Below are 26,800 nucleotides of genomic sequence, written 5' to 3' on the forward strand. Positions count from 1 at the left end.
AGTTTCCATTCAACTTTTTCCGAGCGAAAATCAGAATTTCACCGGCGCACTCTGTTCACGAAAATCAGCCATTGCAAAAACGACATTCACACAAAACAGTCGTCACTCTAAAGCTCTGCCTAAACTAGTCTGACCTCCTTCGACGACGGCACTCGGCTTACTGACTCTGGAATGTTCGTTCTATGCGCTCCTAGTGGCAAAACGCGGTACCACAGAAGCTTTGCCGACCAAAAAATTTAGTCCGGTTTCTTTTGGGTACCCCCTCGTACCTCCCAAGTGCCCGAAGTCCCTCCACTATACCCTGTCCGGCCTGTTTACGCCGCTCCTCGACCGCGCAACCCCTCCGAGTGGCGTACGCCCGACGACAGGCCTATCTGTTTCAACTGTTCCCGTGTCGGCCACATCGCCCGTCATTGCCGTAGTCGATGGTACTCCTCCCAGCGGACCCGTTACTCGACCCCACCTTATCGCCCCGACGCTGCAGACTCAAGCTCTTTCTCGCGACCCTTGGACACGTCAAGACCCACCACCGACGTCCCGCCGCCCCGCTTCAGCCGCTCACCATCTCCACAGCGCCGCCAGTCCCGTTCGCCGCAACGACCGCGCGCTTCCTCTCCCGGCCCCTACGGACGATCACAGGCGGAAAACTAGTTTCTGCAGCGTCCAGAGGTGATGCTGCAGATACGACCCGGCTCCAAAATCCTCGTTTAGTTCTTCGTGCCCCGCGCAATTTACTGACCATACAAGTCGATGGCGTGGCCGTCTCTGCTCTGGTTGACACGGGCGCCCACATTTCTGTGATGAGTTCCGACCTACGACGCCGCCTCCGCAAAGTACTGACGCCTGCTCCTACAGCCGTTGTTCGAGTTGCCGATGGCACAACGTCCCCAGTCCTCGGCCTGTGTGCTGCTCGTGTGACGATTTCTGACCGCCAAACCACCGTGCTCTTTACCGTTCTGAATCAGTGCCCTCATGACATCATACTCGGCCTTGATTTCCTTAGTGAGCACGCAGCCCTTATTGACTGTGCTACAAGTGTTGTTGAGTTGGACCTACCGTACCTCTCAGAACCACCTGCCCCAGTTGTGCACCGTCTCTGTACTGCCGAGTTCACCCGCTTACCACCTGAAGCCGCTACTTACGTATTGTTTAAATCTGTTCAACCTCTTCCTAACGGCCAGTATATCATCACCCCTGTCCTTGATTTGCCCGTCACAAAGAATGTTGCCCTTGCCCATACGGTTGTCGCAGTCTCGGCAAACAGCGCGTGGTTACCTATTCTCAACTTCAGTACGCACGTCCAGACGCTTCCTCAAGGCATGTGCCTCGCCACGCTGTCTCCTACCGATGAATACGTGATCTCTGCAGTCACAAATTGTGTATCGTCCTCTCCGGACGATCATGTCACAGCTCTTTCGAGACCTGACCACTTTGCCAATATGATCGCTTCAGATCTCTCTGCCGAGCAAGCCGAGGCGCTTACCCATCTTCTGACATCTTTTCAGAACATATTTGACTTCAATGACCGCCCTTTAGCTCGTACGACTATTGTGAAGCATCGTATCAACACTGGTGACGCCACTCCTCTGCACCGCCGGCCTTATAGGGTGTCCAGTTCCGAACGCCAAGTGATACAACAGGAAGTCGAAAAGATGCTCGCTAAGGACATAATCGAACCGTCGTCCAGTCCTTGGGCCTCTCCAGTCGTCCTTGTTAAAAAGAAAGACGGCAGTTGGCGTTTCTGCGTCGACTACCGCCACCTGAACCGCATAACAAGAAGAGACGTCTACCCACTCCCCAGGATCGATGACGCTCTCGACTGTCTCCACGGATCTCAATACGTTTCTTCCATTGACCTTCGTTCCGGTTATTGGCAAATCGCCGTTGACGAGCAAGACCGCGAAAAGACAGCTTTCGTCACACCTGACGGTTTATACCAGTTCAAAGTGATGCCGTTCGGACTTTGTAATGCACCAGCTACTTTTGAACGGATGATGGACTCACTCCTTCGCGGATTTAAGTGGACTACGTGTCTTTGCTACCTTGACGATGTTGTTGTCTTCTCGCCCACATTTGCCTCGCACCTTGAACGTCTCAAGAGTATCCTGACTGTCTTTCGTACGGCTGGGCTCCAGCTCAACTCGTCCAAATGCCAATTCGGCCGCCGGCAACTCACCATTCTGGGACATCTCGTCGATGCCTCCGGTGTACGTCCTGATCCAGCTAAAATTGCAGCGGTGCAACAGTTCCCTCGCCCAAATTCTCAGAAAGACGTGCGCAGTTTTCTTGGGCTGTGCTCCTACTTTCGCCGTTTTATTCAAGATTTTGCCCTTATCGCTCGTCCCCTCACTGACCTCCTGAAGACGGACACAGACTTTACCTGGGGCTCTGATCAACAAAATGCGTTTTCCACGCATGTCCGGCTGCTGACATCATCCCCGATTCTGGCACATTTTGATCCCGCGGCCCCTACTGAACTCCGCACGGACGCCTGTGGCTACGGGATCGGAGCCGTGCTGGCTCAACGCTCCCGGGGCCCACACCACGTGGTTGCGTATGCTAGCCGTCTGCTTTCACCTGCCGAGCGAAACTACTCCATTACGGAACGTGAGTGCCTCGCTCTGGTTTGGGCTGTAGCTAAATTCCGGCCGTACTTGTTCGGGCGTGTTTTTTCTGTTGTCACGGACCACCACGCCCTATGCTGGCTGTCCTCGCTGAAAGACCCTTCTGGGCGTCTTGGCCGCTGGGCGCTACGCCTTCAGGAATATTCGTACACTGTCGTGTACAAGTCTGGACGTCTCCATCAAGACGCTGATTGCCTGTCTCGGTACCCTGTCGAGCCACCTGCTCTCAGTGACACTGACGATATCCCTTCCCTGTTTGGCATTTCTGATCTACACAACATCGCCGAGGAGCAGCGCAAAGACCCATATTTGCAAACCATCATCGAGGGTCTCAGCTCTGGAAGCTTGAAGCGCTCCCTGCAGCTCTTCGTTACTCAAAATGACATTCTCTATCGCCGCGACTCCCGTCCTGACGGGCCCTCACTCCTTCTAGTCATTCCCCAGCAGCTGCGGTCTTCTATAATTGCAGAACTCCATGACCTGCCTGCAGCTGGCCACCTTGGTGTGGCCCGAACTTACGACCGCATACGGCGCCGTTTCTTTTGGCCTGGATTATACCGTACAGTCCGGCATTACGTCACCAATTGCGACCTTTGTCAGCGCAGAAAGAAGCCTTCGGGACCACCTCCTGGTCTTCTGCATCCTACAGACGTGCCTGTGGAGCCGTTCCACCGTGTAGGGCTCGATCTCCTCGGACCATTCCCGACCTCGGATTCCGGAAATAGGTGGATCGCAGTAGCCACAGACTATGCCACTCGGTATGCGATCACCCGTGCGCTGCCTACGAGCTGCGCGACCGATGTCGCTGACTTTCTTTTGCACAGTCTTATTCTACAACATGGTGTCCCTCGTCAATTACTCACAGACCGCGGACGCTATTTCCTGTCCAGAGTTGTCGACGACATCCTGCGTTCGTGTTCTACCAAGCATAAGATTGCCACAGCATACCACCCACAGACAAACGGGCTAACCGAGCGTTTGAATCGAACATTAACAGACATGTTGTCTATGTACGTCTCCCCCGACCACAAAGACTGGGATCTCGCCTTGCCGTATGTGACGTTCGCTTACAACACCTCCAGGCATGACACAACTGGTTACTCTCCGTTCTATCTCTTATACGGCAGACACGCCGTCCTGCCATTGGACACACTCGTGCCATCCGCTGACCGTCCCGTCACCGCCTTCGCCCGGGACGCCATTGCTCAAGCTGAAGACGCTCGCCAAATCGCCCGAACTCGGCTCCAAGCGTCCCAACAAGCGCAGAAGTCATTGTACGATAATCGCCATCGTCATGTCACCTACGAACCGGGGTCGCTCGTTCTTCTGTGGTCTCCTTCCCGTCGCGTCGGTCTCTCTGAAAAACTTTTGTCTCCCTACCATGGTCCTTATCGTGTTGTGCGTCAGGTCACCGATGTCACGTATGAAGTTGCTCCTCATACACCTGCATCCTCTTCATGTCCACCACCCACCGACATTGTTCACGTTATGCGCCTCAAACCCTACAACGCCGCTCCTTTATCACCGGCCTAACGCCGGGACGGCGCTCCTGCCGCCGGGGGTCATGCTACGACGAAGAGGAAGTGGAAGTTGAATTGGTCTCTCGCGTGAAAGGGTCGCACGAAGAAGAAGAGGTTGCTGGTGCTTCCTGCTGGCGTTGGTGCTTCCTTATGCTCGCCGCTAGGAACTATTCACCGATTGCTTGTAAATAAATGTAAATAGTATTTCCCCGTAACAATATGTTGCTGGTCCGTGTCCGCGTGTATCCCGCGACTGTCGATAATCTGGTCTTCACTTCCTTGAGACCATTTTGCAGGGCTGCCGACGTTTTCGGGAATGGGTAGTAGGTGTTGCCTGTTCCGTCTCAGGAGCCGCTCGTCCTCCGTTTCCACCACGTACGACCTTGGTGCTGCTTTCCCGACTACCGTCGCCGTGCGTGCCCAGTTGTCACCTTGGACACGAACTGAAATTTCTTCCTTGAGTGGAGACAGTACCTTGCCTACCGAGGACTGCCGATGCTTGAGCACTGCGACACTTGGCTGCTTGTTGTACAGAGGCAGGAAACTACGGAGATGCGTGCCTTGTAGCAGTTCGCCAGGAGAACGGCTATCTTCCAGGGAGGAAGAGCGATACGCTAACAGACCCAACCAAAAGTCACTGCGCGACTCATTGGTCTTCTTAAGGATGCGCTTGACTATTTGAACCTCCTTTTCCGCTAATCCATTAGACCTCGGGAATTCAGGACTCGACGTGATGTGGTGAAAGTCATACTTTTGCGCAAAGAGACGAAACTCTCTTGATGCGAACTGGGGCCCATTGTCTGTACAAACTTCTACAGGGATGCCGTGGCGCGAGAAAATGGCAGATATTTTCCCTATGACCTCTTTCGCCGTTGTTCCTCTTAGCTGCTCCACTTCAGGAAAATTCGAGTGGGCGTCAAATACTACCACACAGGAGGCACCTCCGAACTGAAAGAGGTCAATTCCTACGCGATGCCACGGCCTATAAAGGTAGGCTGCATGAGGAAAGGTTCACTCTGCTGCTTGTATGCATACTTTTGGCAAGTACCACACCCCCGAACGAGCGCATCAATAGCGCTGTTCAGCTCAGGCCAGAATACCAATCTCCGTGCTCTGGCCTTGCATTTGTTCAATCCGAGGTGCCCCTCGTGAACTCGTTGAAGGATTTCTTCTCTCGTAGCTTTAGGTATGACCACTTTACAGCCCTTCAGCAGTATTCCGTCCACCACAGACAGCTCTCCTGCAAATGGCTTGAGCTCATCGTCGATGGCCGCACCTTGCGAAATTCGCTTTCTCACCTCGCTTAAGTACGGGTCTTCGCTGCACTCCTTTTCTAGCCGCACTTTCATCGGTGTGCTTACGATGCTGGAAACGACCTGCATTGCATGCACATCGCCGTCTGTTTTCCATGACCCACTCGACAACTGGCTTTCCACTGGTGCACGCGACAGCATATCCACCAGCAACAAGTCCGTGCCAGGCACGAACTGAAAAGTATAGTCATACTGTAGAAGCCTAATCAAAAACGCTGCAATCGTGGTGGCATGTCTCCAATGCTCTTCTGTGAAATGGCAAGCAGGGGTCTATGGTCAGTTTCGATCAGTATCTTTCGGCCATAAACAAAATGGCGGAACTTTTCGCATGCGAACGCTATCCCAAGCGTTTTCTTTTCAATTTGAGAGTAGCGTGTTTCGCAATCTGTTAGGGTTCACTGCCATGTCGTTGAAGTAGCGCAGCGCCTAAACCAGTCCCCGAAGCGTCCGCCGTAATCTTTGTTTCTTTTGCTTCGTCAAAAAGATCGAGTAACGGAGGGCTTGTTAATGCGTTGCAGATCTCTGCCCGCTCCCACCCATGCGCGGCCGTGCATTCAAACATGACGTTTTCTTTTACGAGGCTCCGCAGCAAGACTGTCTTATCACTAAGGGACGGGACGTACTACTTTCTGAAGTAGTTAACAACGCCCATCATTCTGCGCACCGCATGCTTATCTCGCGGGGCCGACAGCGACAGGACACTGTCAACTAACCTGCGACTCGGGCGTATGCCATGCTCACCTATTACGTACCGGGTAGCACCGAACATTAGAATAGTGTTATAAAAATGTTATGTAAGTTGGAGTAATGTTACATGCTGCATAGTAACATTACATTAACATTAAAAATTAACATATAACGTTATAAGTTACATTGGAAACGTTACTTTCACATTCAAAACAAACGTTGTTTTAATATGATCTTCTAAATTTTGTTACAATGTTAGAGTCGCAACTATAAAACAACATTGAAATATATTTCGAGCTCAGATTTCCAGACATTTTCTGACTGTTTTTAGAGTAAAGATGTTTTTCAACTAACAGTACCTTGTAACCACATCTCTTAGATAGTATACTCGCCATAGATTACATGCAGAGCCCCATTATTTTGTCACAAAACTTTAGTTATTACCCATTCCCCACTCTCGCTCATGGGACATGCCGCAGTAGCGAGTATATAAGCTCGGCGCGCATGATATCCGTTTGGAGGTGAGTGAATACGAGCTGCTGTGCTGTAGTGGTCGCTCTTGTTGTTGGTTCTTGCAAAGTGTTGTAAGTTGTGTGCCGTCACCACTGACAGGCCTGCATGCTTGTGCGGGGCTGCTTCACCACTTTCGAGAATGTTGCATTTATGTTGTTTACATGTTTCATGAATGTTTGTGGAAGGTTATTCGAACATTTATATGTACATGACAAAAACATTAGAAAAAAGGACATTAAGGACATTGAAATAACATTTGAGCGTAACAAAAATGTAACATTATCGCAACGTTTCGGTGCTACCTGGGGTGCCCAAAAATTCAATTTCTTTCGCTCCAAAACATACTTCTGCACGTTAAATGTCAGCCCCGCTTGTTCTGCCCGCTTCAGTACGGCATGCAAGCGCTCGTTATGCTGCTGCTCACTGTCACCCCCCACTAGAATGTCGTCAGTGTGTATGCGGACGCCTGCCAATCCGTCGAAAATTTCTATTAAGGTTTATTGAAAAACTTCGCATGCTGATGAAGTTCCAAAGGGAAGACGAAGAAAGCGGTAGCGTCCGAACGGTGTCGCAAACGTGCACACTCGAGATGTAGCTTCGTCCAGTGGGATTTGATGGAGCCTGCGTTCGCATCCAGGCGGAAAAAATACCTCGCACCCGAAAGCTCTGCCTCGATCTCTTCCCTTGTTGGCATGGGGTAGAGCTCACGCTTTATGTTTATGTTGATCTCTCTCGGATCTATGCAGACACGAAGCGCTCCATTGTTTTTACGCTCTATAACAAAAGCACTCGCCCATTTTGTGGGTTCATCCACCTCCTTGATCATGGAAGACTTTTCCATGCGCTCCAGCTCTTTTCTGAGAGGCTCCTTGAGAGCCAGAGGTACTCTCTGTGCTAGATGCACGACTGGAACAGCATCCGCTCGTAGAACCATCCGGTACCACCTTTCGACACAACCCGTGCCTAGGAACAAGTCTGGAAAAACCTTTTCCGGTGCTTGCTTAGTCCACTTCACCGAATCCACAGCTTTTGGAATTAACCCAAACTGCTGATATGCCTGCAGTCCTAATATGGCCTGGCGCCCTTTCTTCACCACGAATAACGTACTTTGTTGGAGCCTCGGAGTTTTTTTGAGACGGCGGTAAACAATCTTAGGAATCATGTTCGCTTGCGAGCCTGTGTCCACCTTGAACCTGATTTCGTGGCCACGTATATTTCAGCTAACCGTCCATTCTGCACCGGCCCCTTTTTCGATGCCACAAACACCGATATCTAAAATGTCGAACCCGTCCTCTGCCTTATCTTCTTCAACCTGATCTATCCGTCGGCTCGGGCGACGCGTGCAGCATACCGCAAAGTGGTTTGGTTTCTTGCAGGCAAAGCATGTCTTTCCATACGCCAGGCACTCCTTCTCTGCATGCATTCTGTTGCATTGCCGACAACGAAAAGCTTTCCGCTTCTGCTCAGATTTGTGGGTGTAGTCTACCTGTAGGGTATCTTTCGACCAAACGGCATTCTGCTGCGCTGACACCTCGGCCTCTTTACACATTTCCTGTGCCTTCTGCAACGTTAGGTCTTTTTCTCGCAGCATTTTTTCCCTCATCTTCGGATCGTTAGTACCAAAAACAACCTGATATCGTATCATGAATTCTTCCAGCACGCCAAATTCACACAGCTTCGCCTACTTCTTTAAATGCCGCAGAAATTGCTCAAATGGCTCTCCTTCACCCTGCATACGAAGCCGAAAAACGTGTCTTTCATACACCTCGTTCCCCTCATCAGCACACTACTCCTCAAACTTTCGCAGTACGGTCTAGTAGTCTTCACTATTCTCACCTTGTGCAAAGGAGAAGTTGTTATAGATGTCGAGGTCCTCTTCCCCAGCGACACTGAGAAGGATTGCGGTCTTTGCGGTTTCCGTCCTGGTTGGCGTGGTAGGCATTGCCGTGAAAAAAAGCTCCAGTTTTTGCTTGAACATTTGCCAGTTTCTTCGTAAGTTTCCTGCCAGGTGTAGCGGTTCTGGAGGCTTGACAACATCCATTCTGGCGCGGCTTGTATCCCAATTCTGACACCATGTATCAAGCGTTAAAAAGACACACGCTCTGGCTGCAGCAACGTGCAACGCCGACCCACGAAAAGTGCCCTCGGCGGTTTATTTCGGGCCTTTATCAAGACCACGGAACGAAAGGAGGGAAAGGAATTGGGAGGAGGAAAGGGGAAAGTTGCTTTGCTTCCGAGCTGATAAACTGCAATCTGATACAAGCTCTGGCTCGCTAAGGTCAACAGCCAGTTCAATATTGGCCGCATCACTAGCCAGGCGCAGAAGTTTCATCCCGTCGCTGCGTCGCTACCACCTGAGATTACCGCCGAAATCTGCGACCTCCTCATAACGGCAAGTCGGAGCTTGACTTCCTTGGTCACCGTGTCAACCGCTCCGGCATCCGGCCTCTCCCATCAAAAGTCCAGGCCATTCGAGACTTTCTGCAGCCTGCCTCAATCCGCAAGCTCCGCGAATTTCTCGGCCTTATCAATTTTTATCACCGTTTCATCCTTCACTGCGCTGCACTCTTCAAACCATTGAGAGACATACTTCAAGGCAAGAAAACAAACTCCGCACAACTCACATGGTCTTCAGCTCCTGTGGATTCTTTCGAGGCCGCCAAAGCGAAACTCTCCGACCTCGCCTTCCTTGCCCATCCGCGCCCTGATGCACCCCTACGCCTCATGGCCGACGACTCCGACTCCGGCGTTGGAGCAGGGCGGCACCAGCTCGTGGATGGCGCTTAGAGCCCTCTATCTTTTTTCTCCCGCAAGTTTTCCGCTGTCGAAAGCCGCTACAGTACTTTCGGCCATGAACTTCTTGCCATGTACATGTCCGTGCGGCATTTCAAGCACCTCCTAGAAGGTCGGCACTTCCACACCGTCACCGACCCCAAACCACTTTTTGCCATAAAATCGGGGAGCGCTAAATTCTTGCCTCGTGCAATTCGTCACCTTTCGTACGTGGCAGAATTCACGACCGACATCAGACATATGCAGGGTTTTGACAATGCCCCGGCGGACGCTCTGTCGCGTGTTACTGCTTCCCTCGCCTCTGCTGCTCCATCACAGAACATCGACATTGCCGCCATCGCAAAAAACACAGCAACATGACTCGGAAGTTATGGACCTTCGCAAGCGTATCAGGCACGTATGTGACGGTGCGTCTCTGTCGCTGACATGCGCGGTGCGAGCTGCCTGTTATCACTTGCGGGCTATATAATCGGCACGCTTCAATAAACGCACGCTCTTCTTGTTCTGGACATCATGCTGTTGCCACGCTCTTTCCAACACGGATACAGCAAGGACCCTGGCACGCTGGTTCTCCGTGCATTTCTCCTCCCTTCGTGCCCCGTCCCCTTCATCTGCGACACTTCGCCCGGCATTCCGCACCCTTTGGTCCCATCCGCCTTTCGCCGTCTTGTTTTCGATGCCCTCCATGGCCTTTCCCACCCCGGAATTCGCGTCACGCAGCATCTTCTCACAACACGTTACGTCTGGCCCGACATCAACAAGGATGTGCGCGCCTGGGCCCGTTGCTCCCTGGCTTGCCAGCAATCCAAAACTCAGCGACACACGACGTCCCCTTCGGCTCGTTCCTTCTGCCGTCAGCCCGGTTTGACAACGTCCACATCGATATCTTGGGTCCCTGGCCACCTTCCGCGGGACATTCATATCTTCTTACTTGCATTGATCGGTTTACTCGCTGGTCGGAAGCGTTCCCTCTGCCTGACGCCACCAGTGACACCATAGCCAGAACATTCGCCTCTGGTTGGGTCTCCCGGTACGGGGTTCCCTCGACCATCACCACCGACCATGGCGCCCAGTTTGAATGTTCCCTTTTATGCGAAGCATATTACTAGAGCTACACTACAGCCCGTAGAGCGCGGCGGTGGAGCTACCATTGACCTTTAGCGTGACCACGTGACACCACGTGACAACATAACGTCACAGCAGAGGAGAGATGGGCTGCCGGCTCGCGCGGTCGGCCGCGGCGGTGGAGGCTCCACATCAGAGGCGCGGCGGCTGACCACGTGACAACATGACGTCACAGCAGAGGAGAGATGGGCTGCCGGCTCGCGCGGTCGGCCGCGGCGGTGGAGGTTCCACATCAGAGCCGCTGCAGCTGACCACGTGACGCTACAGCAGCGGTATAAAGCTGAGCTTCCCTCGCTCTCCGGGCACTTAGAGCGAGGGAAGCTCAGCTTTATACCGCTGCTGTAGCGTCACGTGGTCAGCTGCAGCACCTCTGATGTGGAGCCTACACCGCCGCGGCCGACCGCGCGAGCCGGCAGCCCATCTCTCCTCTGCTGTGACGTCATGTTGTCACGTGGTCAGCCGCCGCGCCTCTGATGTGGAGCCTCCACCGCCGCGGCCGACCGCGCGAGCCGGCAGCCCATCTCTCCTCTGCTGTGACGTTATGTTGTCACGTGGTGTCACGTGGTCACGCTAAAGGTGTTGGGAGCTCACCTCGCTCTCCGGGCACTTAGCTTCGGCGAGCGCGGCTTCGGCCGCTCATCTGTTTTTTGAACAGCGTCCGCTCCGGCGGACGCAGTTGTTGCTGCGACGCGCGTCTTTCCTTTCCTCTCTCTCCTTCCTCTGATCTTTTAACTCTCCTCTATCTGCACGTGGCAGCGGTGGTGGCTTGGCTCGAGCCAGTAGCAGGCCCGTGCAATTTCCTTTTCATCCTTCTCTCAGTCACAACAACAACAACAACTCCGGGCACTTACGAGGCGGCCAGGTGTTGGGATGCCGCCTAGAAGCAGGGCTGATTTGAACGAGAAGCGAAAGCTTCAGCGTGCCACAGAGACCGATGAAGAGCGGGATGAACGTCTGGCTAAGCGGCGTGCTCAATATGCGGCTCAGCAGCATGCGAGATGCAGGTTGACAATTTCGGAAATTGTTGTCACGTGTTGCTACACTTCTAGTGGTTGTATTAAAATGACCAAGTGTTCAGCCAAAGAAAGCCATGTATTATCAAGCCTAGCCATCAATATGCTTCGCATCTGACTAGGCTTAACCTTAGCTAAGCCTCAGCCATTTTTTAATAACCTTACCAATTTACTTGGCACTTCACGAATCAGAACTACTGCTTACCATCCCATCGCCAACGGCAAGATCGAACCTTTCCATCGTTCGCTAAAAACATCCCTCAAAGCCCAACTCGACACTACCCACTGGACTGCATCCCTACCACTGGTTCTGCTCAGCCTCCTTGCTGCGCTAAAACAAAATCTTCGTTGCACTCCAGCAGAGCTTGTCTTCGGTTCGCCCCTGCGTCTTCCTAGTCAATTTTTCGAATCCACCGATTCGTCCATGAACCTACGATTACGTGACGCAGCACCGCCGTTGTTGCTGTCATCTCCGAGCGCCACATCTCCCACGCCAGTCTCGGCCGTCTTCACACGTTCCATCCGAACTAGCGACTAGCACACACGTCTTTCTTCGCCGAGACTCTGTCTGCAAGCCGCTTCAGCGCCTCAACGATGGCCCAGTCCGTGTACTCGGAAGAACACCGAGGTTCTACATCGTGGACATTGATGGGCGCACTGACACCATTTCAATTGACCGCTTGAAGCCAGCCTTCACACAAGACGCCCCGCCCACTGCGCTTATATGTGAGGTTTCTCTGCCCCAACCGGCCGGCTGCCCTCCTCTGCCATCTTTCCCCGCTACTTCTCAACAGCGGAAAGTATCGTTCCGGCTCCCAGCTTCACCGGGCTCCTTCACTTCCGGGGGGGGGGGGGGGGGGGTACTGTAGCAGCCTCTGCTGGCCGGACTCATCACACATATTTCCGGAGTCTGAAAAACCGTGAAAAGCCCTCGTCGGTTGGTAGCCGGCATGTTTGAAACAAACTATATAGCAGATGTTCTTCCCATAAATTCATGCTATTGGGTCACTGGTAAGGCGTGTCGACTGTGCACCTTGGCACTGTAGAGCATGAAATCAGAAAATTAACGCCATCACTGAGGCATATGCACTTTCGCATAGTTTTTTGCTGATGTTCTGCTCTTAAAATACATGCATGGAAGGTTGGGGAAGCTAAGATTTCATCTGACTGGTGTCCATATTAGTGCAAAAAATTACATGGGCCCTAATATATGTTCTGTGCATTGCCACTCGATACATTATCTGGACAGTGGGTTTCAATATTAATGAGGAGTAAATACACCGGAAAAGTTTTGTGCAGGAAAGATTGGTCATAATTTGACTTGTTCCTATGACTGCGATTCAAATGAAACATGCAATTCAATTTTCCTTTTATGTTTATTTACTGCTTAGAAAATATGGTCTGTAGCTTCCCGGTAATCAATGCATATACATTGGTGCCATTAAGAAAAATTGGTATATTTTGGGAATATTAAAATGTTACTGAGTGCCATTGCAGCTGCAGTGATGACAAAGCCTACTTTGTTTATGAGCAATTGGGGTGTTACTTTGCCACTGTGTTCTCAATTCTTGTTTCTGTTCAATTTAGGACCAGCTGATCTACCCTGATGCAAAAGTGAGAAAAGGAGAGAGCATACTACTTATCATTGCACATAGCCTACGGCACGATTCTTCTAAAGAGGCAACCGAGAGTATGCTCAAGCTGATCGACGCCCACCTGCCTGAGGGAACAGTGTTTCCCACGACCAAGTACTCTTTCTTCAAAAATATTTTATCCATGCAAAGCTTGAGAAAGAGGCACTTTTAATGTAGTGAGTACATTGGTGATGTTCATCAAAGAAGTGTTGTGACGTGCAAAAAATGCGGTGCCAAAGAAAATGTAGATGTCCTTCTTGAAAACTCGTCTTTTTTTTACCGTTGATATTGCAGCACAATTACAACAAATGATTGAGCAACTTGGGGATCTGCCACAAAAGCAGGCAGAGTCGTATGATGTCTCTGACATCACTCAGAGTGCAGGATACCATGCATTGCCATTGCAACCAGATGATATAACACTCACATTTAATAGTGACGGCTTTCCGCTTTTTGAGAGCTCAGGTTATTCAATCTGGCCACTACTGGCATTTGTTAATGAGCTCCCTTTCAAACAAAGGGTGCAAAGGGTTATTTTGGCTGGGGTATGGTTTGGTCCCCAAAACCAAAAATGAATACATTTCTTTTGCCCTTTGTGGAAACCATGAATGTCCTTTCGACAAAGGGAGTCCAGTGGACCGACTCCAGCCACAAAGAGAGGAGTTCAAAAGTGTTTCCGGGGCCATGTACTGTCGATAGTGTGGCCAGGGCTGAAGTAATCTGCATGACACAATTCAATAGAGAGTATGGTTGTGCTTGGTGCATGGAGAGAGGAGAAGTTGTGCAGAAAGGTAGGGGTCATTGCAGGGTGTACCCTCCACCGGTCTCTGCCCCCCAAATGCGAAGGCAGGACTCATTCCTGAAGCATGCCGAGAAAGCCAGAACTGAGCCAACGAAGGTGAGCTGCGGTGTCAAGGCTGTTAGCGTTCTCACTATGCTCACTTTCTTTAGCTTCAGTTCTGGCTTTGTCGTAGACTATATGCATGCTGTTTGTTCTGGCTTTGTAAAAGCAACAACACTTCTTTGGCTTGATTCGAAGAAATGCAGGGAATTTAGATTCAGAAAGAGTTTGCATGAATTGAATGTCAAGCTGATGGCCATGAAGCCAGCTTGGGAGTTGTCGCGTTTAACACGTCCGTTAACCGAAGTGAAGCATTGGAAATCACTAGAGTGGAAAAGCTGGCTTCTTTATTACTCTCCGGTTATATTGAAAGATTACCTGCCACCAAGGTACTACAAAAACTGGATGGTTTTTGTGGACATTATGCACTGTATGCTGGGCCCTTCAATCTCTCTTGAAAAAATAACTGAGGTGGAGAAGAAGATGCTATCCTTCTAGGTTGAATACCAAGACCTGTATGGAAAGAAATACATGTCCTACAATGCGCACCTCCTCATTCATCTTGTTGACAGTGTGCGTGAGTGGGGACCACTGTGGGGGTTCTCACTGTTCCCATTTGATACTATGAATGGGCAACTTGGTAAACTTGTCTCTGGCACAAGGCACGCTGGTGTGCAAATAATTGATAAATTTTTTATTTGTCAGGCTCTTCCAAAAATTTATAGCAAAATGTCTCTCATGACAATGGAAGAAACTGTATTTCTGGGGCATTTTGGTACCTTTCAAAAGGATATTCATTGAAACAGAAGTGCATCAGGATTGAGAACATCATGCTGCTAGGAAAGGGAATCAGAAGGGACAACGCAACCCACTACATGAAGATGAGAATTGGGTCTTTCCGCTTTTGTGTGGCGACACTCGACAAATCGAGACGCTGCAATTCTTTTGTTTTTGCAGATGGAATTCTTGGTCGCATCTATGACATCTCTGTGGCCTTTTCAGATAATGGTACAGGTGGAGACAGGATTGTTACAGTTCATGTACAAGTTTTTCATAAAAGACGAAGCATCCTTGGCACCTTCTGTGACAACAGTGCAATCTTATTTGTTAAGGTGGTACCAGCAGGGCAGACTGCTGCTGTCAGTGCTGCTTCATTGAGAAAGTGCATGGTTGTACATGATGCCACAGCCAGTTATATTGTTTCCCTCCCAGAAGAAGTTGCTTTGGAGGCCACGTAACAACCGAAATGGCAGGCGAATGCTTCCTATCAGTGGTCATGGTTGTTTTGGTTTTTATGGCACATAAGCAGATCAAGTGGTAAAAGTTAGTTTGTTTAAAAATTGCCTTCCTTCAAAATCCAAAAACACATGACAAGTCTACAATTGTGTTTTCTCCTAAGAGTAAGAGGGGTGGAAGAGAATGAGTTGATTGTAAAATGTAGCAAATGCTTTTTTTTTGTAGTTCTCAGGTTTTGAGCATGTAAGTCGAATATGGTTTACCATGACAGTGCCTCCGCACACTTCACATGTAGATTCCACATGTAGGTGTTCACATGGCCACGAAATCAGGTTCAAGGTGGACACAGGCTCGCAAGCGAACATGATTCCTAAGATTGTTTACCGCCGTCTCAAAAAAACTCCGAGCCTCCAACAAAGTACGTTCTTCGTGGTGAAGAAAGGCCGCCAGGCCATATTAGGACTGCAGGCATGTCAGCAGTTTGGGTTAATTCCAAAAGCTGTGGATTCGGTGAAGTGGACTAAGCAAGCACCGGAAAAGGTTTTTCCAGACTTGTTCCTAGGCACGGGTTGTGTCGAAAGGTGGTACCGGATGGTTCTACGAGCGGATGCTGTTCCAGTCGTGCATCTAGCACAGAGAGTACCTCTGGCTCTCAAGGAGCCTCTCAGAAAAGAGCTGGAGCGCATGGAAAAGTCTTCCATGATCAAGGAGGTGGATGAACCCACAAAATGGGCGAGTACTTTGGTTATAGAGCGTAAAAAGAATGGAGCGCTTCGTGTCTGCATGGATCCGAGAGAGATCAACATAAACATAAAGCGTGAGCTCTACCCCATGCCAACAAGGGAAGAGATCGAGGCAGAGCTTTCGGGTGCGAGGTATTTTTTCCGCCTGGATGCGAACGCAGGCTCCATCAAATCCCACTGGACGAAGCTACATCTCGAGTGTGCACGTTTGCGACACCGTTCGGACGCTACCGCTTTCTTCGTCTTCCCTTTGGAACTTCATCAGCATGCGAAGTTTTTCAATAAACCTTAACAGAAATTTTCGACGGATTGGCAGGCGTCCGCATACACACTGACGACATTCTAGTGGGGGGTGACAGTGAGCAGCAGCATAACGAGCGCTTGCATGCCGTACTGAAGCGGGCAGAACAAGCGGGGCTGACATTTAACGTGCAGAAGTATGTTTGGAGCGAAAGAAATTGAATTTTTGGGCACCCCAGGTAGCACCGAAACGTTGCGATAATGTTACATTTTTGTTACGCTCAAATGTTATTTCAATGTCCTTAATGTCCTTTTTTCTAATGTTTTTGTCATGTACATATAAATGTTCGAATAACCTTCCCCAAACATTCATGAAACATGTAAACAACATAAATGCAACATTCTCGAAAATGGTGAAGCAGCCCCGCACAAGCATGCAGGCCTGTCAGTGGTGACGGCACACAACTTACAACACTTTGCAAGAACCAACAACAAGAGCGACCACTACAGCACAGCAGCTCGTATTCACTCACCTCCAAACGGATATCATGCGCGCCGAGCTTATATACTCGCTACTGCGGCATGTCCCATGAGCGAGAGTGGGGAATGGGTAATAACTAAAGTTTTGTGACAAAATAATGGGGCTCTGCATGTAATCTATGGCGAGTATACTATCTAAGAGATGTGGTTACAAGGTACTGTTAGTTGAAAAACATCTTTACTCTAAAAACAGTCAGAAAATGTCTGGAAATCCGAGCTCGAAATATATTTCAATGTTGTTTTATAGTTGCGACTCTAACATTGTAACAAAATTTAGAAGATCATATTAAAACAACGTTTGTTTTGAATGTGAAAGTAACGTTTCCAATGTAACTTATAACGTTATATGTTAATTTTTAATGTTAATGTAATGTTACTATGCAGCATGTAACATTACTCCAACTTACATAACATTTTTATAACACTATTCTAATGTTCGGTGCTACCCGGTACGTAATAGGTGAGCATGGCATACGCCCGAGTCGCAGCTTAGTTGACAGTGTCCTGTCGCTGTCGGCCCCGCGAGATAAGCATGCGGTGCGCAGAATGATGGGCGTTGTTAACTACTTCAGAAAGTAGTACGTCCCGTCCCTTAGTGGGCGCATTTGTTTTTCAGTCCCGGACTGTCCGGGACTACTTGCGGACTCGAGTCCGGTATTTGTTTTTCTCGGGCAGCCCGAAAGCTCCGCCCACCTGCTTGCATCGCCATAGCAACGCGTTCGTTTTTAGCCTATGGCAGTCCGCGGGCTGCTTGGGGCTGCTGAGAAGGCAGCAGACGATAGCTGCGCGCCGCGCTCGCAGCCATATTAAGTTAGACTCCGTGTGCATTTTGAGTGCTTTTCGTGTCCCTGGAGGTCGGTATCATGCGTTAAACCTTCACATGAGCTCCGTAGCTCCTCTCTGAGCCATCGCAAGACTTTTTGTTCTTGCATCTTCGTTTATTTTCTTGAAATCCACCCCACACGGACGCGCGTTCGGAGCTGCGAGCGCGTATTGTTTGCTCGTGTCGTCAAGAGGTTCTTGTTCGCTTGTTTTGCCACATGCTGTCTGTACGCTTACCTGAAAGCATCGCAGGTGAACCACTCGTATACTGGAGCAGCTATAGAGCTTGTTGTCAACATTTTTGCGGAGGCTTTCGTCTATCCGCCTTTCCGCAACGAGTTGGGCTACTTTGTGCGAACTTCGCCGCAAGCAGTAGCGGCGAGCATACCTCCGAAGCTGAGTTCTGTAACGCACCTACGCTAAGCTGACAGTACAGTCTTTAAATCGACTCAGTATCATGATCGAGCGCACGGCGTTGCTTCGGCGTCGTAGTGGCCGTGGCTTGCATCGTCTGCTAGCAGATGACAGCGTCCTTGTACGGTAACCGAGGGGGAGCCCGACTCTGGCGCCGTGTTCGAAAGCAGCCTATGACAAGTAGGTCATGTGACCGTGACGCTTTTCCTGTCCGAGCGGAAGCCGAGACCTGCCAGCAAGTAGTCCGGGACTGGAAAAACAAATGCGGCCAGTGATAAGACAGTCTTGCTGCGGAGCCTCGTAAAAGAAAACGTCATGTTTGAATGCACGGCCGCGCATGGGTGGGAGCGGGCAGAGATCTGCAACGCATTAACAAGCCCTCCGTTACTCGATCTTTTTGACGAAGCAAAAGAAACAAAGATTACGGCGGACGCTTCGGGGACTGGTTTAGGCGCTGCGCTACTTCAACGACATGGCAGTGAACCCTAACAGATTGCGAAACACGCTACTCTCAAATTGAAAAGAAAACGCTTGGGATAGCGTTCGCATGCGAAAAGTCCCACCATTTTGTTTATGGCCGAAAGATACTGATCGAAACTGACCATAGACCCCTGCTTGCCATTTCACAGAAGAGCATTGGAGACATGCCACTACGATTGCAGCGTTTTTGATTAGGCTTCTACAGTATGACTATACTTTTCAGTTCGTGCCTGGCACGGACTTGTTGCTGGTGGATATGCTGTCGCGTGCACCGGTGGAAAGCCAGTTGTCGAGTGGGTCATGGAAAACAGACGGCGACGTGCATGCAATGCAGGTCGTTTCCAGCATCGTAAGCACACCGATGAAAGTGCGGCTAGAAAAGGAGTGCAGCGAAGACCCGTACTTAAGCGAGGTGAGAAAGCGAATTTCGCAAGGTGCGGCCATCGACGATGAGCTCAAGCCATTTGCAGGAGAGCTGTCTGTGGTGGACGGAATACTGCTGAAGGGCTGTAAAGTGGTCATACCTAAAGCTACGAGAGAAGAAATCCTTCAACGAGTTCACGAGGGGCACCTCGGATTGAACAAATGCAAGGCCAGAGCACGGAGATTGGTATTCTGGCCTGAGCTGAACAGCGCTATTGATGCGCTCGTTCGGGGGTGTGGTACTTGCCAAAAGTATGCATACAAGCAGCAGAGTGAACCTCTCCTCATGCAGCCTACCCCTGATAGGCCGTGGCATCGCGTAGGAATTGACCTCTTTCAGTTCGGAGGTGCCTCCTATGTGGTAGTATATGACGCCCACTCGAATTTTCCTGAAGTGGAGCAGCTAAGAGGAACAACGGCGAAAGAGGTCATAGGGAAAATATCTGCCATTTTCTCGCGCCACGGCATCCCTGTAGAAGTTTGTACAGACAATGGGCCCCAGTTCGCATCAAGAGAGTTTCGTCTCTTTGCGCAAAAGTATGACTTTCACCACATCACGTCGAGTCCTGAATTCCCGAGGTCTAATGGATTAGCGGAAAAGGAGGTTCAAATAGTTAAGCGCATCCTTAAGAAGACCAATGAGTCGCGCAGAGACTTTTGGTTGGGTCTGTTAGCGTATCGCTCTTCCTCCCTGGAAGATGGCCGTTCTCCTGGCGAACTGCTACAAGGCACGCACCTCCGTAGTTTCTTGCCTCTGTACAACAAGCAGCCAAGTGTCGCAGTGCTCAAGCATCGGCAGTCCTCGGTAGGCAAGGTACTGTCTCCACTCAAGGAAGAAATTTCAGTTCGTGTCCAAGGCGACAACTGGGCACGCACGGCGACGGTAGTCGAGAAAGCAGCACCGAGGTCGTACGTGGTGGAAACGGAGGACGAGCGGCTCCTGAGACGGACCTACTACCCATTCCCGAAAACTACCAACACCTACTACCAACACCTACTACCAACACCTACTACCCATTCCCAAAAACGTCGGCAGCCCTGCAAAATGGTCTCAAGGAAGTGAAGACCAGATTATCGACAGTCGCGGGGGACACGCGGACACGCACCAGCAACATATTGTTACGGGGAAATACTATTTACATTTATTTACAAGCAATCGGTGAATAGTTCCTAGCGGCGAGCATAAGGAAGCACCAACGCCAGCAGGAAGCACCAGCAACCTCTTCTTCTTCGTGCGACCTTTTCACGCGAGAGACCACTTCGACTTCCACTTCCTCTTCGTCGTAGCAATATGGTGGATCCGACACCCGTAATTCACGGATCAAGCCGGTTTGCCGCCAGCCCTCAACAATCGCAAAGGCCTAGACCAAGCACAGTGGATCACACTACTCCGACGCCTGGCACAGATCATTCAGTCAACTCACCAAGCCTACGAAGATCAACCAGGCAACGTGCGGAACCTCGAAGGCTTCATTATGACAGCAACTTTCACCAAGTTTCATAGTTTTTTTATTGTGAAGAGAAGATGTATCAGATTGCAGTTTATCAGCTCGGAAGCCAAGCAACTTGCCCCTTTCCTCCTCCCAATTTCTTTCCCTCCTTTCGTTCCGTGGTCTTGATAAAGGTCCGAAATAAACCGCCGAGCGCACTTTCCGTGGGTGGGCGTAGCACCTTGCTGCGACCAGAGCCTGTGTCTTTTTAACGCTTGATACAGAGCTAAGGATCGGTGGTCGCGAACTGGGGAAGGCGAAGGGAAAGCGCAGGGACTGCGCTGGAGGGTCCGTCACCAGGCATGGCGGAGGCGTTGGCCATGGTGGGAGCGGGTGTTCCAGCGGATGTCCGGAGTCACCAGTTTGTTGCACCCGAAAACTATGAGGCCGTCACGGTGAAGGAAATTATTTATTTACTGGCCGGAGATCTAGAATGTAAGATGAGGTGCAGCCGAACGGTGCATCGCGCCGGCACGAGGGACCAGCTCCATTCGGAGGAACTTCGGCGTCATCGTCTTCGGCAGCTGGTGCTGCTCCTGCTCCGTAAGGCCGCTGCGGCTGCTACGAAGGTACTGCTCTTTATCAATGCACAAAATACTTCCCACTTGCACTCACAATACACAAACTGGCATACCTGTGCAAGGCACAAGCAACCACCTCACTGTCGCCGTTCTTCATTGCTGATGGGTCTGTGGACTAATCACTTTCTTCATGGCAGCAGTCGACACACGCTATAAGTTGCTAAAGTGTTTTATGCGCCTTACGAAAATGCACACTGACATACAATTAACTTTTTATAGAGTATTTATTGAGTCTATAAAAAGTCTATTAATACTCAAATTGTAATGAGTTTGGTCTATAAAAAGTCAATATGTTCTTGACTGATATGACCGAATATAAATTTAATTGACAAGAAGTGAATTAAAACTCAGGCGACAAAAAATCAATTCACAGCCGATTTCTCACTCTGTCATTAAAAAGTCAATAAGTTCTTGACTGATATGACCCAATATAAATTTAATTGACTTGAACTGAATTAAAACTCAAGCAACAAAAAATCAATTTACAGCCGATTTCTCACTTGGTCATTAAAAAGTCAATAAGTTCTTGACTTATATGACCCAATATAAATTTAATTGACTACAAGTGAATTAAAACTCAAGCAACAAAAAATCCATTTACAGCCGATTTCTCAAGAGTCAATAAAAAGTCAATATGTTATTGACTGATATGACCCAATATAAATTTAATTGACTACAAGTGAATTAAAACACAAGCAAGAAAAAATCCATTTACAGCCTATTTCTCACTAGTCATTAAAAAGTCAATATGTTATTGACTGATATTAGCCAATATAAATATAATTGACTACAAGTGAATTAAAACTCTAGCAACAAAAATTAAATTTACAGCCGATTTCTCATCGATTATGGATTCAATCGCAACCACAGCTCAAACGATTCCCATTTCAGCTGAACAGCCTTTATTCATATTATATCGGCTATGGGAGAGGTCACGATGTTGAAGTTGGTTGTAGGTTGTGACTCGAAAAACACAGCGCATGAGGTCACGATCGCTTAATGTAAAATTTAGCATATAACTTAACACAATATTCTTCTTTGGTACTGAGAGAGAACTGTGGTATGAAACTTTCTCCTCAGGTTGGTATTAAATTGCACAATGTAGGGGAAAGCTAACTTGTGTTACTGATTCATAAATGTGACAGCACAATGGTGTGGAGGTAGCTAGCAGCCCTGCATACCAGGTGTTTCAGCAATCACTTTCAAAAATTTTCAAAAATATGCTTTTGGGGGCAAAAATACGGCTTGTGTGGCATAGTATTACCAGTGTTGGCGGACACCAAAAAAAACGGTGAATTGTCGTAAGTAGTAAGCTGGTTTACTAATTTTTAATAAATAACTTTTTAAGCAGTAGAGTTAGACGCCTAGTTCCAATCAGAGATTTGTACCTGGTCGTTAGTAATAGCCACATCAGTTTTCCGAAAGAAGAAAGTAGAAAAAATGAGAAAAATATCGATTTACGTCGTACATAGATGAAAATCTGTAATCTCAGCACGTGGTGCGGCTCAGGTGCCAGAGTTAGGAAAGGCTTATGTGCACAAAGATTACAAAATATATGTCAAAATATATGTCAGCTTTTTAAGGTCGAGACATCATGCAATTCATCGCAAACATGGAAGGCCGCATATGAACCGCAGTGTTGAGAAAAGCCAACCATTTGTACGAGCCTGACATGCAAAGTAAGTCTCAACACAATAATACGCAAAATTTTATTCAGTGCAACACAAGCATTACACTAAGTAGGATCATAAGCAGTAAATTGCACATTTTGCTATCACAGTGGTCACATACAATTTGTACACGTGTAAATAATGCTAGACCACATGCTACAGGCCAAAGCATAGTGGGAGTAGATGGCAAAAGCATAACGAAACAAAGTTGGCAGACCTTAACATATATTTATGAAGGAACACATGTTGAAGTATCAAATACATGAGGTGTGTACAAACTGCGCATAATAGGTTCAAAGGTTTCAGTCCGAAACATTGCTGGCCTGAGAGGCATAAAAGCTGTGGCCTTTATCAGCTTAACATTATGAAGTCACTTGTAAGTTGCAAGTAATGCACTTCAAAAATCACATTTCAGTGCCATCTAAAATATTTAAGTTCATTTTTTCAAATTCATGCATCATGGCCCACTTCATTTTCCTTTAAATGTGTATGAGAGCTGTAACATTAGAACTGAGCTTGAACTAAAGGTAGCAGTCCCTAAACTGTTGAAAGGAGAAAGTAGAGAGCTTCCAACCACCTTTGTATTTTCCTTCATAGCAACAACATTCACATAGTGTCCATCTGGATGGGTGTATGGCCCCACAGAAGACAGAATTACATAACTTGTACTGTATTTTTTAACATACAAACACTGAGGAAGAATTGGGAACAGTCTTGAGCCTAAAAAACCATCACCATCTTTTCATTACCTGACTTTCATTAAAGCCACGTGTTTACTTTGTAGCAGCTACAAGAGAAACCTTTCATGCTGTATTCTGAACTTCTACAATCTTAGGACCACTACAGATGACGAGAAAGGGTGAACTTTAAATAATGCCTCAAGTGCCATACCAATGATCTCTGCTGGTAATACACTGCTCTCAAGTTTTCTAGACATACCAAAGCATTGATAAATGTCACACCAAAACGAATTAGCAGCTTACTCACTCTATCACACACAAGCCTTCGTACAATGAAATATACATTTCCAACATCTAAGCTATGAAGGTCTTGCTGGGGTGCAGTGCAGAAGTTAGACACCTCTCGTTACTCCCCAATTCAGAGTGTCACATCGAAAACTCTTGAAGCCAGCTATATCTTCAAGACATGCCTTAAGTCGGCTGAAAAGCCATTTGCAAGTTGGCACAAGTATCATTTACAAATTGGCATACAAGTATAGTCGACAACAGTCAGTTAAGCTCAGCAACACTCAAGAGAACAACATACAATAAATGGCTGAGTAGTGGCAGACACAGTTCAATGGAGGTGCAATGCAAAAGTGCTCGTCATGTAGTGTCAGTGTCATGCACCAAACACAGGGTTGGTAAGACGTCACTGTTGTGCAGGAGTACTAGTGCTTCAAAAAGATTTACAACTTCCTGTTGACATTTCCTTCTTTTTTAGGTCGCTGCGGTGATTTAGTGGTTATGGTGCCTGGTTGCTGACCCCAAACCCCTTACATTTCGATGGAGGCAAAATGCTAGGGACCTATACTACTGCGAGATGTCAATGCACATCCAAGAACCTCAGGTGGTGAATATTATCTGAAGCCCTCAACTAAGGCGCCCCTCATAACCTGATTAGCTTTGGAGCGTTGAACATGATAAACCATACCAAACCATTTCCCTGTTTTAGGAATCTAACAACTTGCAATAACTATACTACTGGATTCTCTCCTAAGGGCAAGCTGAGGTGGAAAGGGACATGTTTGTCGTAAAATACTGTGAAAAGCTTTTTTCCCAGCTGTTCGAGTTTTAAGCATGCAAATAAAATGTGGTTTACTATCGACACTTCACCACATAGTTCACGAAGAGGGTTTCCTTGTTTCATGAGTATGAAGTTATGTGTAAGGTGTGTATGTCCAATGCGAAGTCCAGAATGCAAACAACTTCCAAAGATAGCAGGGAGTTAGCTGAACATATGGGAACTAGTGAATAGCAGACAAATTGTGACAGTGAAGCAATGACTATACACATTAAGGCCAATCCTTGGTGAATGGAAACCATACAGACAACAGGAACACTTCGCAGAAGTGAATTTAAGCCGTCTTCGCATTGGACAAACCCACCATATGCACACTTTTATACTCTCAAACCTACATGTGAACATGTGAAACCTACATGTGAACACCTACATGTGGAATCTACATGTGAAGTGTGCGGAGGCACTGTCATGGTAAACCATATTCGACTTACATGCTCAAAACCTGAGAACTACAAAAAAAGCATTTGCTACATTTTACAATGAACTCATTCTCTTCCACCCCTCTTACTCTTAGGAGAAAACACAATTGTAGACTTGTCATGTGTTTTTGGATTTTGAAGGAAGGCAATTTTTAAACAAACTAACTTTTACCACTTGATCTGCTTATGTGCCATAAAAACCAAAACAACCATGACCACTGATAGGAAGCATTCGCCTGCCATTTCGGTTGTTACGTGGCCTCAAAAGCAACTTCTTCTGGGAGGGAAACAATATAACTGGCTGTGGCATCATTTACAACCATGCACTTTCTCAATGAAGCAGCACTGACAGCAGCAGTCTGCCCTGCTGGTACCACCTCAACAAATAAGCTTGCACTGTTGTCACAGAAGGTGCCAAGGATGCTTCGTCTTTTATGAAAAACTTGTACATGAACTGTAACAATCCTGTCTCCACCTGTACCATTATCTGAAAAGGCCACAGAGATGTCATAGATGCGACCAAGAATTCCATCTGCAAAAACAAAAGAATTGCAGCGTCTCGATTTGTCAAGTGTCGCCACACAAAAGCGGAAAGACCCAATTCTCATCTTCATGTAGTGGGTTGCGTTGTCCCTTCTGATTCCCTTTCCTAGCAGCATGATGTTCCAAATCCTGATGCACTTCTGTTTCAATGAATATCCTTTTGAAAGGTACCAAAATGCCCCAGAAATACAGTTTCTTCCATTGTCATGAGAGACATTTTGCTAAAGTTTTGGAAGAGCCTGACAAATAAAAAAATTATCAATTATTTGCACACCAGCGTGCCTTGTGCCAGAGACAATTTTACCAAGTTGCCCATTCATAGATTCAAATGGGAACAGTGAGAACCCCCATAGTGGTCCCCATTCACGCACACTGTCAACAAGATGAATGAGGAGGTGCGCATTGTAGGACATGTACTTCTTTCCATACAGGTCTTGGTATTCAACCTAGAAGGATAGCATCTTCTTCTCCACCTCAGTTATTTTTTCAAGAGAGATTGAAGGGCCCAGCCTACAGTGCATAATGTCCACAAAAACCACCCAGGTTTTGTAGTACCTTGGTGGCAGGTAATCTTTCAATATTACCAGAGAGTAATAAAGAAGCCAGCTTCTCCACTCTAGTGATTTCCAATGCTTCACTTCGGTTAACGGACGTGTTAAACGCGACAACTCCCAAGCTGGCTTCATGGCCATCAGCTTGGCATTCAATTCATGCAAACTCTTTCTGAATCTAAATTCCCTGCATTTCTTTGAATCAAGCCAAAGAAGTGTTGTTGCTTTTACAATACCAGAACAAACAGCATGCATATAGTCTGCGACAAAGCCAGAACTGAAGCTAAAGAAAGTGAGCATAGTGAGAACGCTAACAGCCTTGACACCGCAGCTCACCTTCGTGGCTCAGTTCTGGCTTTCTCGGCATGCTTCAGGAATGAGTCCTGGCTTCGCATTTTGGGGGCAGAGACCGGTGGAGGGTACACCCTGCAATGGCCCCTACCTTTCTGCACAACTTCTCCTCTCTCCATGCACCAAGCACAACCATACTCTCTATTGAATTGTGTCATGCAGATTACTTCAGCCCTGGCCACACTATCGACAGTACATGGCCCCGGAAACACTTTTGAACTCCTCTCTTTGTGGCTGGAGTCTGTCCACTGGACTCCCTTTGTCGAAAGGACATTCATGGTTTCCACAAAGGGCAAAAGAAATGTATTCATTTTTGGTTTTGGGGACCAAACCATACCCCAGCCAAAATAACCCTTTGCACCCTTTGTTTGAAAGGGAGCTCATTAACAAATGCCAGTAGTGGCCAGATTGAATAACCTGAGCTCTCAAAA

General features: G+C 48.2%; 2 pseudogenes; one reads left to right on the plus strand and one right to left on the minus strand.

Annotated features, from left to right (window-relative positions):
- Positions 1-4,545: 4,545 nt before the first annotated feature.
- LOC149345292 (uncharacterized) lies at positions 4,546-7,591 on the minus strand (annotated as a pseudogene).
- Positions 7,592-15,890: 8,299 nt separating this feature from the next.
- Positions 15,891-19,848, plus strand: LOC149345293 (uncharacterized; annotated as a pseudogene).
- The last annotated feature ends 6,952 nt before the right edge of the window (positions 19,849-26,800 follow it).

Source organism: Amblyomma mixtum, chromosome 5 (assembly GCF_055824585.1).
Source record: "Amblyomma mixtum isolate Tamu chromosome 5, ASM5582458v1, whole genome shotgun sequence".
Classification (NCBI taxonomy): domain Eukaryota; kingdom Metazoa; phylum Arthropoda; class Arachnida; order Ixodida; family Ixodidae; genus Amblyomma; species Amblyomma mixtum.